The sequence below is a fragment of the Myotis brandtii genome, unplaced genomic scaffold (assembly GCF_000412655.1).
Source record: "Myotis brandtii unplaced genomic scaffold, ASM41265v1 scaffold678, whole genome shotgun sequence".
In the NCBI taxonomy this organism is placed as follows: domain Eukaryota; kingdom Metazoa; phylum Chordata; class Mammalia; order Chiroptera; family Vespertilionidae; genus Myotis; species Myotis brandtii.
Window position 1 is genome coordinate 180596 of NW_005370648.1, and position 17591 is coordinate 198186.

Consider the following 17591-nt stretch of genomic DNA (forward strand, 5'->3'; position numbering starts at 1 on the left):
ATATTTAAAGAAACAAATTTCTTCAGCTAACTCAGATATTTGCCGATTTATTCATCATTGCTTCTTTCAGATATTGAGGGGAGGGACACGTACAAATCATTATTTTCATCTTGTGACTAAAGAGCTCACTACTTGTAAAGTTTTCCCAAAAGCAGGAATAGGATATATAAAAACAAGTTCTATCAGAAAGAATTGTAATGAATAAGAAGTCAAAGTATTCCTTGAAATGACATGTGAGAATATTTCTGCCTCCTTTAAGTCACGTGAATGAAAAACATGTCTAGCTCATAGGAGTCTTAAATAAAGGATAGGGAACTTAAAAGACAAAAGTTTTGTGGGGGGTTTTTTATTACATCAATATCTCACAATTTGGTCAAGTCAGATCTAACCTAGAATTTTAATCCCATGACTCCCTAAACTTATGAAATGTAGAAATTAACAGTGGTGCAGCCGAGCGTCTCTAAAAACTTACCAATAATAACCAATTTCAGAGGATATGGAGGCATAAGAAAAATTTGCACCAGTTGTACCTGTTAGCTTCAGTCTTCACAACCCATATTCATTCTGTTGCTGTACTTGAGGTGTCTGAAGGTTGGTAGCTGTACATTTTTAGATTTTATGAGTTTCTTGTATGATTCGGGACCATTTCAGAAATCTATAACAGACATCCTATTCAAACTAACTTAAGCCAAAGAGAACTTATTAATCTACTAGAGGCCCGGTGCACAACATTTGTGCACGGGGGGGGGGGCGGTTCTTCTCAGCCCAGCCTGCACCCTCTCACTCCTTACTGCCCGCCTGTTCTCTGCTCTTTACTGCTCACCTTGCTGCTCCTTAGCGCTGCCACGCAGGCGGGAGAGGCTCCTACCACCACCACTGCACTCGCCCGCTGTGAGCCTGGCTTCTGGCTGAGCAGTGCTCCTCCTGTGGGAGTTCACTGACTACCAGGGGGCAGCTCCTGCATTGAGCATCTGCCCCCTGGTGGTCAGTGAGTGTCATAGCGACCGGTCTTCCTGCCATTTGGTTGATTTGCATATTAGGGTTTTATTATATAAGATTATATAGGATAATTATACCTGGTCCCTAATGTTCTATTTCTGCCCCTATCAAAAGGATTTGCCCAAGCCCTGACCGGTTTGGCTCAGTGCATAGAGCGTCGGCCTGCGGACTCGAGGGTCCCGGGTTTGATTCCGGTCAAGGACATGTACCTTGGTTGCGGGCACATCCCCAGTAGGAGGTGTGCAGGAGGCAGCTGATCGATGTTTCTCTCTCATCGATGTTTCTGGCTCTCTATCCCTCTCCCTTCCTTTCTGTGAAAAATCAATAAAATATATTTTTTTTTAAAAAAAAAAAGGGGGGGGATTTGCCCAAGATCATTCAGTGCTACCCATGGCACAGGCAGGATTCGAACCAGGCCTGTCAAGAGTCCAGGGCCAATCCTATAGCAAGGCCCCACACTGCCTTTCTGAAGGAAGATTCATCGATGCAGGACTATGGAGTGCCTGAGGGTCTCTTGACTCTCCAACGTGATAACTAACCTGGGTGAGGACAGAAAGACTGCTGTGCCAGCCACTGTGCAGTGACATTTCCAGCTAAAGGCTGAGCCCACTAGCTACCCAGACTGACTGACAGGCAGAGTCCCACCAGTTGGACTTGATATATGGGGTAGAGAAGGCAGCCCTCACTGCCTGTGATCCCCAGCACCTGCTCTGCTTCCCTTCTCACCTGCCCACCTCTGTTGGGGCTCCCTTCCCCTTCAGCTATGAGACTACACGTGCTCTGGCTCAGCTGGTCTATGAACTTGCTCTTGGTTCTCGGGTGCCTAAGTCCCCGGGCATGTCTCTTTCCAGGAAGACTTCCTGGCAGAAGGTAAGCACAGGCCAGTTTTGGTGAAAATGCTTTAAAATCTTTCTTGAGGCCCTAAAAGATAGTTGAGATGGTTTCCGAGATGATTTGAGCAAATTCATCACGGTAGAAAAAGTGTCATTAATGTATAATAGGAGTTCATTTCCTCACATGAGTAGCGCTGAAAGAGTACTTTGAAGTAATCAAAGTTTGTATTATTAGAAATGATGGATCTTTTGCTCTTTCCGCCACTCTGGAAAAATGCAGCAGCCATAATATGGGTTGAAATGAAATATGCTACTAAAAGGAGGCAATTTCACAACGCGATGGATAAGTAACTGCCGAGGTGGCTGAATCGGATGCATTGTTCTCTCTTCTCTTACCATTGTGCTGTGCAACAAATCCAGGATGCTGAAAGAAAAGGAAGCATTTCGAGAATGACCCAGATCAGATTTAATTGATCAACCTAGAGAATGGGATTCAGAGGAGGAAGAAGGAAACTTGCTCACACCTTTTCCTAAAAGCTCCACTAAGAAAAAGAGGCAAAATGGGAGTTTTCTGAACATAAAGTGGGGCTTGGTATATTTGTGTTTGGTGTGTGTGTGAGTGTGTGCGTGTGTAGAGGGTAGTATCTTTCTCAGGGGGGAGTTTACTTGGAAATATTTGTTATGAGAGATCTGGATATTATTGAAAATAATACAATGAAGGGAAACCAAAGCAGAAAAGTAAACTATATATTAGTCAAACTTCATATATGGAAATCCATGTTTACACAAGAGATAAATAGGGAGTGGATGATTATTGGTGGAGTTTTGTTGTTGTTTTAGATGTTTTTCTAAATAAGATTTCCCTAAGTACCAAGATTCTAATTGGGCATCCATGTTACAAGATATAGGAAACTAAGTTATATTATGTTAAGAAGCCAATATTGTGCTAATTTGCCTAAGTTTCCTTTAGTTGCCCACATGATTAACCACTCTTCCACCTTGTCCTCCCTACACCCCCCCCCCCCCCCCCCCCCCCCCCCCCCCTTACATGATTAACCACTCTTCCACCTTGCCCTCCCTACACATCCCCCGCCCCGCCCCTCCACACACACACAAAAGATGCCCTTGTTAAACATGTCGCAGGGGGAAGTTCAGGAAAAAAAAATATGCTTAAGAAGCTTGGTAGATCCCTCTGTATGCAAAGAATGTATTTATCCCAGGTGAGTAGTGTTCATTCCCCAGAGTTTCCTCTGAAGGATTAATTCTTGGCCTTTTCTGGTGAGCCCAGTCCTTAATGATAAGTGCAATTTAAAGTGATAGACATACAAACTACTAAAAGTATTCTATACTTTTCTATGTTAACTAACTCAAATTTATCTTCTTTCTAATTAGTTTGAATGAGTGCCATAGTATAGAGATTGCAAATTTATTCAAGAAAAAACTTTCAGAGTCAAAAGAAGGGTGCTTGAGATGCTTTTGCTCACTAGACTTAGAAGTTGCCTTTGGATAGTAGGAGACTGTTGGTTGCCAACTCTCGTCTTCCTTTTTTAGGCTCTCAGTCCCAGCTATCTTTGGAGTCAGTGTAACTGGGTGACCCAGTTCTGGCCAACGATACATGAGGGCAAGTTAGCTAGGGTGAGAGGGGGGATTCACTTCTGGGAATGACTTTTATTCCTGATGAAAACAGAGGTGGGGGTTCAAACAATTTTATGAGGATGTGATCTTGGAGCTACAGCAGCAATTTTGTTACCATAAGCTGACTATCTGAGAATGAACATTGAATACTCAAAGATATTAGAGTCGAAGGGTTTTTAAAAAGATTTTTGGGCGGCTAGAAGGGGCAATGCGGGGGAAAGAGAACACATGTAATACTTTCAACAATGAAGATTTTTTTAAAAGAATTTTGATGGCATCATCAAGCGACATCTCAACACTGGAGTCATCTATGTCCAGATAAATGTGCTAATTGCTTAAGCCATTGTTTGTCACATATTCTGTGACTTGCAGCTGTATATAGCCTGACTGATACAACAGACCTGGCAAAGGAAAAGGCTCTTATCACCCTTCATAAAAGAAAACTCTCTTTTCTACTTTCTGTCTCAACTAGGGCTGCTATGACACAATTTGTATACGTTAGCAATTCTGAAACTACTTTGCATGTATACTATGGTTAAACAAAAAAACAAGTTTTCTCACTATCAAAGAAAGAAGTTAGAAATAAGCAGAGAAGGCTAGAATGAACCCTGTGGTTCTAGATTAAAGTTGACTATAATTAGTATGAATCCACTACCTGTTGTATATACACGGATAGAAAGATACAGAAGTAAATATAAATTTGTGTGTATACTAGTATATGGGTTAGTAAACATACACACATTTCCTTGTTTATCAGTTCAAAAAAAGAGCCTACAAGCAATGATACCCCATTAGCAATGAGCACCCAGATCTTGCTTTCTAAGTATCAACCTTCAATAAAAGAAACCAAGGCTTCTTGAAGAAATGGCTGATTCTATGACTCAACCAAGGAAAATACAAGTCTGTAGCTGCCTACAGTGCCTTAAAGTAAGGAAGTGCTACAATAATAAAGGATAGGGCATGTTTGGGGCATATCAAAGAGTACTCACACAATGACTCATAGGACTCAGCCTATAGTTGCATTAATGGCTAAAATTTATCACAATGACAGAATAATGTTACACAGCAGATCATGAAGAGAAAAAGATACATTGGAGAAATCTATCAATAGGCCTTTGATACTGTCCCTGCCAGCCCAAGAGGAGACACACCGGGTGTGCTGCCTTCTCTAACAGTGAACATGCAGGGGCACATGTGTATGTCTCTCCTCCGGAAGCCCATCTGAGACTCAGAGTTGAGGGGTGTTATTGGGTGATAGTCATGTAGGCATTCTCTGACTGGCAAGTGCCAAAATCCCAGGATCTCAGAAGGAAGCAGGTGTTTGGTACCTGAAGTGGAACAAATAAACCTTCCCAGTGTCGGGAACGTTCCATATCAGCATGGGGAACTCTTCACAAGCCAAGTTCCCAGATGCCAGCCAAGGGCAACCTTGGCAGCAGGCCCTTCTAAAGATAGCAGCCCTGGGCCTGCTATGGTAACTCTTTCCTGTACAGGCCATATAAAAAGGACACAGAAGCCAACCTACCACCCCCATGGCCAAACATGGAACAATTTGAACAGCAAAATAAATAATTGTAGCATAGCATTATAATTCAAAGACTAAAATAGATCTCCACGAGTCTATACTGATATCAGTAAGTAAATTAGAAGGGAGAGGACTACATCTTTCTTACAGAATTATTCCAAATAAGTGTAGAAGGAAAATTGTAGGGGAAATTGAAAATCACCATTAGAGCATAACAGTGATAATTGCTATAAGCAAGATTCCCTAAAATTAGTAGATGAAACAGGAAAAGCAGAATGTTTGTATGCCCTCAAAGTATCTCACCAAAAAATATTAATTATTGTGGTGATTTAAACATGTATCCACAAATTTTTTTAAAAATATATTTTATTGATTTTTCACAGAGAGGAAGGGAGAGGGATAGAGAGTTAGAAACATCAATCAGCTGCCTCCTGCACACCCCCCACTGGGGATGTGCCCGCAACCAAGGTACATGCCCTTGAGTAGAATCGAACCTGGGACCCTTGAGTCCACAGGCTGACGCTCTATCCACTGAGCCAAACCGGTTAGGGCCACAAATTTTTTTATAATTAGTCTTCCAGGAGCTGAAGTATAATTCCCTTCTCCCTGAGTGTGGATTGGACTTACTAAGTTCTCCTAACAGAGTCTATAAAAGGGAAGAATAGTATCTTTACAGTAGAGAAATCTGGCAGACACTAATTGATCCAAGTGATCAAAATTAACAACATCGGTAATAAGTAATGTTGATATAATGTACCCATGATGAGATGCGATAAAACGAGTACTTCACCTCTGTGATATTATTTCCCAAAATCCATAAATTTAGTCTAATCATGAAAAAAATATCAGAAAAACCCCAATCCAGAGATATTCTACAAAATACCTGACCAGTACTATTCAAAATTGTCAAGGTCATGAGAAACAAGGAATGACTGAGTATCACAGATTGAAGGGACTTAGACGTAATGATGAAATCTAACATGGATTGGATCTGGGAACCAAAAGGGACACTAATGGAAAAACTGGTGAAATCAGAAGGAAGTCTGTAGTTTAGTTAATAGTATTGTACCAATGTTAATTTCACAGGGTCAATCATTGAACGATGGTTATATAACATGTTAATGTTAGGGGAAGCTGGATGAAGGATATCCGTGAACTCTCTGTACTATATTTGCAACTCTTTTTTAAATCTAAAGTTATTTTAAAAAAAAAATTGTAGGCTGGCACATAACAGTTACTATCTGATGTTAGCTTCTCTTGGTTAATTTACTTGATAATCACCCCCAGCAGGCGATAATGCTGGGAAATTTCTTGTTGCCTCTACTCCGAATAAAAAGTGTGTTTCTAACAATGAGTGATTTTATAGCATTTATAAGCTTGGGAAATTTCATTGCCCTTTAAAAGAACAATGTCATGATAGAAAGCTACCAAGCTGAAAGTTAATGCTTTTGGTCTTTTTTGTTGTTGTTGTTGTTGCTGGGGATGCCTTGGTTTTATTGTTCTATCAGTGGAGACTGGTTTCCAGACCACCAGTACAGCTGGAGAATTAGGTCTGGACTGTGGCCACTTGGAGGCAAGATGCCCCTATACCAGGTCCTACCCTGCTAGCCCAACTATCCAAGCCTGTGGTCTTGAGGTTGTTTGGAAATGTATGACCCAGAATGCTGAAATCAAGTCAACACTGGGCTGGAGAATTGGGTCTGGACTGTGGTCACTTGGAGGCAAGATGTCCCTATACCAGGCCCTACCCTACTATCCAAGCCTGTGGTCTTGAGGTTGTTTGGGAATGTATGACCCAGAATGCTGAAATCAAGTCAACACTGAAGCCAGAAATGCCCCAAAATGGGACAGTGTAAAAAGTGTGGCACATGTGGGCCTCACTGCTGGCCCTAAGAGTTCTAGTTTTATCCTATTCTTACCTGTGCTTCATCCTACAGTAAAGTGTTTCTTTTCCTCTCATTGTAAGAGAGCTTTGTAAGTTTTACCCTGGCTAAGCTCCTTCTTGCTCAGTGGGCTTTGTAAAGCTACTATGAAGTAGTTATTATTTATGTTCCTACCTACTTCCAAAAAGAATCTACGGATGGCTCATTCTCCAAATAATTTTGCTAACCTGGGTCTTTATTCTCATCCAGACCATCTGTTCCTCTTCACCATGAAGTCAGAGCACTAAATTTGTGACAGCACAATCATTTCCATGGTAACAGGATGTGGTCTTCATCACTGAATCCTGATTTCCCTCTGACCAGGATCAAGTAGCAGGAGGATGGCGGAGTACATGCTGACATTTTCTGTTCTTTTCATGTTTAGCTTCTCTCCAAAGTTCTTATTTTTTATTCTAAAATCTTATACTCAGCCTGGATATGTGTTTTTGCATGGTTTACACATAAAGCCTTTGTCCACTAAATGATTAGATATGCAAGCCAAAAAATAATAAGTAGAGAAATATCACACACACACACACACACACACACACACACACACTATGGTATATAAACTTACTTGAAAGTGGGATCATCAGCAAATGCTCTTTTCATTCATATAGAACAGTGGTTCTCAACCTGTGAGTCGCCAACCTGTGGGTCGCGACCCCTTTGGGGGTCGAACAACCCTTTCACAGGGGTCGCCTAAGACCATCGGAAAACACATATATAATTACATATTGTTTTTGTGATTAATCACTATGCTTTAATTATGTTCAATTTGTAACAATGAAAATACATCCTGCATATCAGATATTTACATTATGATTCATAACAGTAGCAACATTACAGTTATGAAGTAGCAACGAAAATAATTTTATGTTTGGGGTCACCACAACATGAGGAACTGTATTAAAGGGTCGTGGCATTAGGAAGGTTGAGAACCCCTGGTATAGAAGAAAAGAGAATAAGAAATGAAAAAAATCTATTTAAAAGACAAAAATCTTCTAAGCCTAAGAAATTGGCTTTGATGACTGTGAAAAGCAGTGGAAGGCAGCTGACCTCATTCCTACCCAATGCTTTCCCTACCTTGCTTAGCACCATAAGACATAAAAGTCTTCCTGTGGGAGCTCAGACCCTCTGACCGAAGGAAGATGGATCAGTAGCTTTATTCATATAAAGGACTAATACCTGGATATTTTGTCCATTTGTTTTAATCTCACACAACTTTTTCTTCTCTTATTTATAAAAGTAACTTATATTATCTGAATATTGATCCTTTGTTTGATATATGTGTTGCAATTATCTTCTCCCAGACTGTGACTTTCCTTTAAATATTGTTTCTAGGATATTTTATCAAACAAAATTACTAAATTTGGAGTGTTCAAATTTATTAGGCTTTTCCTTTATGCTTTTGATGGTACATTTAAATAATCCTTCCTTCCCCTGTGATTATAAAGGTGTTCACTTACAATTTCTTCTAATGGTTATAACATTTTTATTTTGTTCCAGGTTTAGATCTGTAATTCCTCTGGAGTTTAATTTATAGCAGTGGTTCTCAAACTGTAGTATGGGAATGACTGAAAGTCCCAAGACTCTTTCAGGAAGTTTGCAAGGTCAACCCTATTTTTGTCATAATACCAAGACATCATTTGCTTTTTTCACTCTCATTCTCTCATGAGTAGTAGAATTTTCCAGAGGCTACGTAATATGTAATGATGTCATCACTGATTGGGCAACTTATAAACAGCAGAAACTTAGTGCTCACAGTTCTGAAGGCTGTGAGGTGTCTGATCAGAACACTAATCTCATTCATGAGGGCTCCACCCTCATAACCTAATCACCTCCCAACGGCCCTACCTAATGCCATCACCTTTAGGAGTTAGGATTTCCACATAAGAATTTGGGGGGAGGGGGGCACACACAAACATTCACATCATAAAACATGGTAAATATCAATAGCTGAAACCCACATAAACAATAATTGTGGTATCTTCAATAATTTTTAAGAATATAAAGGAGTTCTGAGAACAAAAATTTTGAGAACTGTTGGCATAATGTATGGGATAGGGGTCCCATTTCATTTTTTTCAGGTCTCACACATTTTTGTCCAACTATTCGTAGGCATATTATTATTTCTGTTGCAATTGTAAATGGGGTCTTTCCCCCTGTTACATAGGTGTATAGGTTTCCTATTATTTAGGTATATAGGATTGCTATTGACTTTTTGCATTGATCATGATTTAGCAACATTACTCAACACTTAGTCTAATATATTTTTCTTGAAAAGCCTCTTGGAGATTCTAATTAAAAAACAATGTTTTCTGTAAATATTTTGTACTTTTCCTTGCTAGTCACTGAACCGCTTTTTTCTCTTAAATACAGGACTAGAACTTGTAGCATAACATTTAATTGTAGAGGTTAGAGCAGGCTTGTCATGTTCTTGACTCTAATGGTAATACTTCTAGTCTCATAATTAATGTTAGTTATAGACTCTTTGTGTATACTCACATCAAGTTAAAAGTCTTTGTTAGCTAAAAGATTTTGTTATTAATTATGGTTCTTGACTTTTCATTTTATTTGTATTTATTGAGATAGGCAGCATATGGATATTTTCCTTAATCTGATAATAGGTGGGTTATAGATAGATTTTAGATAGGTCTTTGTATTTCAGGTCAACTTTATTTGTGCTTGATGTATTATATTGTATACTCTGCTGGATTTGATTTTGTAATTTAGGATTTTCATATCAAACCTCAAAAAATGTGATTTGTCTAAATGTTTTTGTCCTATTTCGGTATCCAGATTACAGTAAGTTCATAAAATAAGCTGGGTAGACTTTACTCCTGTTACCTGGAACAATTTGTATAGATGGTATTGTGCCATTAACATTGGTAAAGCTTACCTGTAAAACCATTAGGCATGGTTTCTTTGACAAAACATGGGGGGAGGATGGGAAGGACATTACCAGGAGACTTTTGACTACTAATCTATTTTATTAATTATTGATTTGTTCAAACTTTCTATTTCTTTTTTTAGAAAATTTGCACTTTTCTGGTACATTGTCTATTTTACCTCAGTTTTCAATTTACTGGCATAAGACCACTCAATATTATAAATTTTACAGTATAACTGATGATATTCTTAACAGCTGTTCAAGTCTTCTCATGTGACACGCTCTACAGCATGAAGCAGAGTGAAGCTCTCCCAAAGTACCTATCCAAATTCATATCATACAGAATCTGTGAGACAATAAAATGGTTTATTGTTTCATATCACTGTGTTATGTTTCGAACTAGAAGGCATTTAATGAATAGCCTCAGAAAGAGAGAATAGAATTTTTGTATCCTAGATCCTTTCCTGCTGATGTCTCTCACCTCCTTATAAGATGAAACCTTTCCTAGCTCTCTCATTTTATAGGCAAGCTTTCCAAAGCCACTCAAGTCAGTTTTATTACCATCGACATGCTGATGGCTCCTCGATCTACAACTCTAACTCAGCTTTCTCTCAAGTTCTCCAGATCCTCAAGATCTCTAAATCCCAGACAATTGCAGTTCAATGTGTCCAAAACAAAGTCATTATCTCCACAGTCAGGCATCTCTCCAAATGATTTCTCCTCCCATGTTTTCTATTTTCATCCAGTTTCCCAAACAGAAACCTGGGGGGTCTCCTTGATTTCTTCCTCTCCCTCCCTCATTTCCAATAAGTGACCAAGTCTTGTCATCATATTTCCATTTAAGGAATTTTTATAGCCAAGAATTTATTAACTATCACTAGAGCCATAGCAGTATAATGAATTAAAGATGAGGTTAAGTTAGAATTAAAAAAAATTAAAATGTCACTGAAGTCTATGTAAAAATAGTTTTGGTATTGCCCTATGGAACATAAAGCTTGAAAGAATAAGAACTTACAAGAGATTGTTAGATTTAGTTAGAAGGTTCTTGGTAATCTCAAGGTCACCTAAGGGGTAAAAGATGAATTTCTTCAGAGTATATAGCAGTTAGACAACTGTCTGTGTTACTGTTGTACTTAGCTAGTTGTTAATAGTAATAATAGGAAAGGAGCAAAGGGGAGGCCAGACATTATAAGCTTGGTCATCTGGGCAGCTTCACTGAGAAGCTGCAGTTTGACACTCCCCAGGGAACTACTGGTCCATTCCTTGCAGTTCACTGGGGAAAGGGATCCAACAAGGGGGAAGGTGGATGCTTATGCAGTGAGGTTGAGGTTATGTAGAGAAGATGCTTGCCTGTCAGTCTAATCTGGGAAACAGATAATTGGCTAGAGGGGGTAGAGCCACTGCAAGTACTCGAAATCTTAGAAGGTTAAAATCTGCATACAAAGGAATTCTCTTGTTCCTCTTGCTTTGCTCCTGCTTCCTTGCCCTCACCCATGCTCCCACCATAGCCAGGTGTCCCTAGAAGCCACATGGCCCATGGCCATGCAGACCCACATGCCATGGACCGCAGCTGGGAGCATGGGCTAATCTGGACTGTATTCAATATGGAATGGCGGCTCTGGGCAGTAAGTAGCTCTGATGAAGACGAAATGGGACTTTTTCCTTGGCCGGACAGAGGGAGATGGGATCTTGGAAACTCAGAGGTTTAATTCCGCAGAAATAAAACTTTCCATGACACCTCAAGCTCCTATGGGGGCCTCAGGAAATTCTTATTCCAGTGGCATCCCAAGAAGCTCACTTCCACCAGCAACAGGTGGGGGACACAGAGAGCACCCCACTGATAACATCTGGAACGCGCTGTTTTGTATTGTTTAAAATGTTTTCATTTTTACCAAAATGGGTAAGCGTTGGACGCCATCACACTTTTTACCCACAGGTTCAATTCAAATGATACATTTTGTTTTGGAGAATCATCTTTCAAATGACAATGCAAAGTTTCTCATTGTATATACCAGCCTCCTTGAAGTGGCTCATTACATAGAATCATCTCCCACTGTCACAGGTTATAGGCAAGGAGAGCCAGGATGTCCCTTCAGAAGACAGAGATTGCTGAGTCTGGAGGCATATTGCAAAGGTCACCAGGTCCCTTCCTTGTTTTTAAGACAGAATGGGAATCGAGTCCCTTCTTAATATCTCTCAATTAAAGCAGATTCTAATAGATAGGTGTCTAACAACTATTACTACCACCAGGCAGTGCAATTCTTTCCTCATCCATCTCTTCTTCCAGACTCCATGGTTTCCTTATTTTTCTTATTCTCTTTTCCTACGCTTGCTTGCTTCCTTCTCCGTTCAGTTTTCCTGCCCCTCTCTCTTTTTTTTCTCACCCATAAATAGAAAACAAAAATGTTGAGGTTCCTGACTGGTTACATTCCAGAGAAATAAGGAAATGCAGGTTGTTGTATAACTGGGAGAGGTCAGGGGTGTGACCTAAAGTTGAAAGAAGAGGAGGGTTTTAAAGGTAAAGGAAGGCAAAAAGGTTAAGTATAGGTTTCATTACATAAAATGATTCTTTTGTGAATTCCATCCGGGCATTCCATCTTTCGCCGGTGATCCAAAATTACCAAAGATGGTCAATAACATGTTTTCAAAGATGATCACCTTCATTAGTTTTTGTTTGTACAAAAGTATCAATATTGCATTAGAGTGAGCCTTAGAAAATGCCTTAGGAACTATCTATAAGATCTTTTTTTTCAACCACTGGGATGTAAAATGTCATTGAATTCAATGTAAAAATAGTGTTGGTATTGCCCAATGGACCATAAAGTTTGAAAGAATAAGAACTTGCAAGAGATTGTTAGATTTAGTTACATTTATCTTTAACCTATCTCCTTTTCAATTTCCAATGTTACTTTCAGGCTCTTGTGATCTTTGTGATGTCATTCTTCAAAAACAATGACAAACTCCTAATAACAACAACAGGAAATCTATCTTACTTTTGGGTTGGTGGGAGATATTGAAAAATATAAAAATAAAAAAGCCACCCATCAATAGTTTGCCTCACAGAAATAACTGCTATTAATATTTTCTTGTATTTCTGACCATTTCCTGTGCAATTCTATTTCATAGTTGCATTTTGTGTATGTGGTTTTGTATCTTTCGGGCATGTGCTAGCCTAGAACACTTTTAGTCATGGTTTCCCATCACTTTTCTGGCCAGTGGAACTGTATATATTCCTTTTCCTGCTGGAAAGTAGAATTTGAAAAAGTAAACTCTGCAAAGTCTCCTTTTGAAGGAGACACTTAAGTGGATGATCCAGGTGCAGGTCTGTCCTTTATCTCAGGGTGGAATGGCTCTAGGAACCTCTACCACAGATTTATCCTCTATAATTGTCCCCGTTTATCTGATTCTCCTCCAAACTTTAAATTCTGAAAGCAAGACTGTATACACATTTCTACCCCAGGACCAGCCTATGACCCTTTATGTAAAAAATTCTCAATATATTTTTGGAGATTGGATGAATGAAAGGAAAAGGAAACACTACAATTCTAGAGGATCCGTAACTCATCAAGCCTTCCCCTCAGTATCAGGATGTGTGCATCTGGATTAAACTTCCCAGAAGTAAAATATAGATTTGGATTTGTTGTGAACGAGTAGGGAAAGACAGGAATTGATCATCGGTGGAGCATCCCCTATAGACCCTGAACTCCTGACTCTACCTAAGATTCCTACTGTGCTTTAATGCTTAAATTTGGCTGTCCACAAATATTTATAGAAAATTAATTTCAACTCTTTCCTCATTTAATAATCTTTGTAACATCTAGGCCACTGCTGACTACATTTTGGAAATGGTGGCATTCCCATATTTGGCACGCCTATAGGCTTGGTCCCACCACAGGGACATTGTTAAAGAACTAAAACCATACATGTCCTATTGGAGAAAGTATTGGATCACTTGAGGGATATTAATAACAAGTTTACAGCTAATGAGAGAGAGAGAGAGAGAGAGAGAGAGAGAGAGAGAGAACCATTCCAGAGATGTCAGTTTGAAAGAAGACAGAAGAAAGCACAGACAGTGGTCTTGCTCCTGATGAGCCTCCTTATCCTCTTTAGCTTTGGCAGATCTTGGATCTCATCTCATTCAAACAAAATTGATAATGAACTGAGACATCCTCTGTAAGTAGATGGAAACTGTTTTCTCTCTTGGCAATTTATATTTGGTCAAGATGCCATTGGTCATATGGTTTTGAGGCAGTGTGCTGTGTACTGCTCTCTCTGCAAATGCAATTTTACAACATTTTGTGTGTGTTTTTAGAAAATCAAGTTTAATTCCTATTAATTACAGTGTGAAGTTGAGTGTGTGAAGCTCTGATTCACCTTATTTGCATAAAGAGAGCAGCACCACATGTTGAGTGCCTTCAAATACCTGAAACTGCTAAGTTCATTACATACATTATCTAAGGTTGCAGAAGAGGCAGGCAAAGGCCAGATCACATAAGTCATCCAAAGGATGGGGAACTGTATTCTAAGGGCAATGGAAAGCCAATGGAAATTTTAGGCCAGAAAATAAAAATAAAAATAAAAATTTTTAAAGCTTAATATGTCTAAAATGTGAAATATAAGAATACATTAATTTACTGTTTAATGTGTTCTGGAATGTGCTCTAATATGCAGTAATCCAATAATATAAGTATATATATGACAAAAGTATCTAGATTTCTGATATGTAGAATTTTTCTGAGAACTGAAAAGACCCTAAGGGTAGTTAACCAAAGCAGAACAGTACTTGGGTACATATTCTCAGTATGCCTATGTCTCTTTGCCTTTCATCGATACTGTTTTAACTTGAATTTCAAATGGAGGTGATAAAATAATAAGGGCGGGAAAGGAGAGAGGTGTGCCCGTGTGTATGTGTGTGTGTGTGTGTGTGTCCGCGTGTGCACATAACATGTGGTTTCCCGTGGTTTTGGAGAAGAGCACATTTATGACAATGAATGTCAGTATCACATTTTCTGTGCTCAAAAATAGCAGTCTACCCTATAAAAATTAAGGAAGTGAACACTGCTGGGTAATACAACAGATTTTGACTTGAAATATATTAATTTTTTACTAGGGACCCCAAGATAGCTCTGTTAGTCTTGGAAGAGTAAAGGGGCCCTTGGATAATATAGAGTATTACAGATTAATGTTTTAATTTTCTTTCACTTTTTAAAATTGATTTCAGAGAAGAAGAAAGAGATAGAGACATCAATGATGAGAGAGAATCATTGATTGGCTGCCTCCTGCACACCCCCTACTGGGGATTGAGCCCGAAACCTGGGCATGTGCTTTGACCGGGATTTGAACTGGTGAACTCTTCGTTTATGGGTCAACACTCAACCACTGAACAACACCGGCCTGGTAGCAGATAAGATTTTTAAGGTGTGGTTCTTTCCCAAAGGGATTTTCTTATGGGGAGTTGGGAAAAATTCTTGAAGATTAATGAGGTTTTTTTCTTTTGGATCGTGGACTGCATTGCTTCCTGACTGTTCTCCAGGCTCAATGACTCCCTCTTAGGAGTGAATGAGTAAGTATATACTTAGCAAACTTCTTTGAGAAAGGCTGCTGACCCTTGGTCTAAGAAACCATGAGCTACAGGAGACGTGCGTTTAGCTGTCAGTTGTCAATCTGACTCATTTTTCAAAGAGAATGAATCACTCCTTTGATTGACTCATGTAGCTCCATGGTACAAGGTGTGGTAGCACAAAGAGCACAGGTCAGCTTCAGGCACATTATGTACTTGAGTACTGCAATTGATCAGTCATTCTTCTCCAAATAAAAACACATTTATTAAGTACCTAATTGTATACATGACTTGAAAACATTCCGAATATGTAGGCTAACTATCAGAATAAATGAGCACTTGTTAAGGTTCCGTGGAACAGGTAAGGTGTCTATTATTATAAAAAGGGAGGAGGCTAGCTATGTATTCATTGTCAGGTTACCAAAGCTCGGAGTAAATTTGGAAGGAATGTTAAGAGTGGCTTCTCAGCAAGTGCTTGGTGTCTGGTTGAAAACTGGCCACGCTGCTTACTTGGGCACAAATGTGGTTACGTTAGGCTGTTTTTCATGATAAAAGGTGTTTTAAGTTTCAACGCTGTAGAATCTGATGCTCAATATCCTGATATTGTATTCTTTTCTGTAATCAGAGTCATGGATAAAGAAATCTTCTTTACCATCCCTCCACCCCCCCAAAAAAGAAATATATCTTCTAGCACCGAGTGAGAATAGATTTGGGTATGTGGCCAGATCTGAGTATTATAGCCAAAGATTTAACAAGCTATTATTTTAAAAAATAATTTTATGCTTCAGCAGTTCTAAATTATTCATTTTTGCTTGCTATAAAAGAGCAAGGAGGCAAAAAAATTAGCATTTATTCAGTGCCAGTGTAGTGTGTCAGGCACTCATATACTCAGTCACATCAATCATCATTAAAATTGACAAGGAGCAGGTAATAGGTAATGTTTCCATTTTTGTCAAGGAAGAAACTGAAGTTCAGAGACTGAGATGGGAATAGTTGGAATGCTCACTCAGGTGTGCTTGCTTATGATCTTCCCATAAAATCACTTAGGCACAAACTGAAAAACTTGAACTCAGGTAGGATTAAATGAAATGAGACAGCTTCTCCTCTTTAATTTATTTTGATTTAGATATAATCTGTATCTGCACGGGGGCAGGGGTGGGGAGGCAAATAAAATCCATTGCAGAAAGATGCTTGTATTCTACAAATCTGTTGATGGAGAGGGGCAATAGGAAGATTGGGATTGGGAAATGTACATTAAGCAACATATCAATCTTGGGTCCTAATTTTTCTGAGTCCTATTGATTTTTTAAAGTATTTTCAAGATGGGCATCAATGTCTTATAACCTGCAAAATGTGAATGGTGCTGTCCTGTCTAGTTTTTAAGGACACTGTAAAGCTACTGAACAAGCTTTAAAAAGTTATTAGGAAAGTTGCTATAAAATACAAAGATGGTTTATAATTTGGACCCTCACCTGTGTACCTAAATTACTTTGTTCTTACCTTAATTGCCACATCTATCATATTGCATCCTAATCACTTTTCTACTCTCTGGTATCTTGACCAGCAGGTGGTTCCTCCAAGACAAGGGACCATGTCTTTTTTATTGCAGTATCCATAGTAACCTAGACAGTGCCTGAAATAGAACAAGTGCTCAATAAAAGTTTATTGAATAAACAACACAATAAAAGGATTCATCTTTTAAAAAATATATATATATATTCATTGATTTCAGAGAGGAAGGGAGAGAGAGAGAGAGAGAAACATCAGTGATGAGAATCATTGATTGGCTGCCTCCTGCACACCCGCTACTGGGGATTGAGCCTGCGACCCGGACATATGCCCTTGACCGGAATCGAACCAGGCCGACTCTCTATCCACTGAGCCAAACCGGCTAGGACAAGGAGTCATCTTTTTTTTTTTTATCCTAGTCTCCTTATTTCCAAAATCAGGAGAGAGTAATAGTTTCCTTGGTTGCTCATGTGCCGTTTCCTGGAGATAGTGGCCACAAAGAAAGTATCATGATGATGATTACCAAAGGGGTGATTATTTTACATCACAAAAGTTTTATTCTGGCTAAAATCATTTTAAATTCTAGCCAATACATTTCAGGAGAGAAGCGCAGGGTGTTTGGGATAATAGGTAGTCCTAATCTCCATCTCTGGGCTCTCCGGGTGGAAGAACCGGAGAGGAGAGCAACCGCTCACTAGGTGGCTCCCTTCCCCGC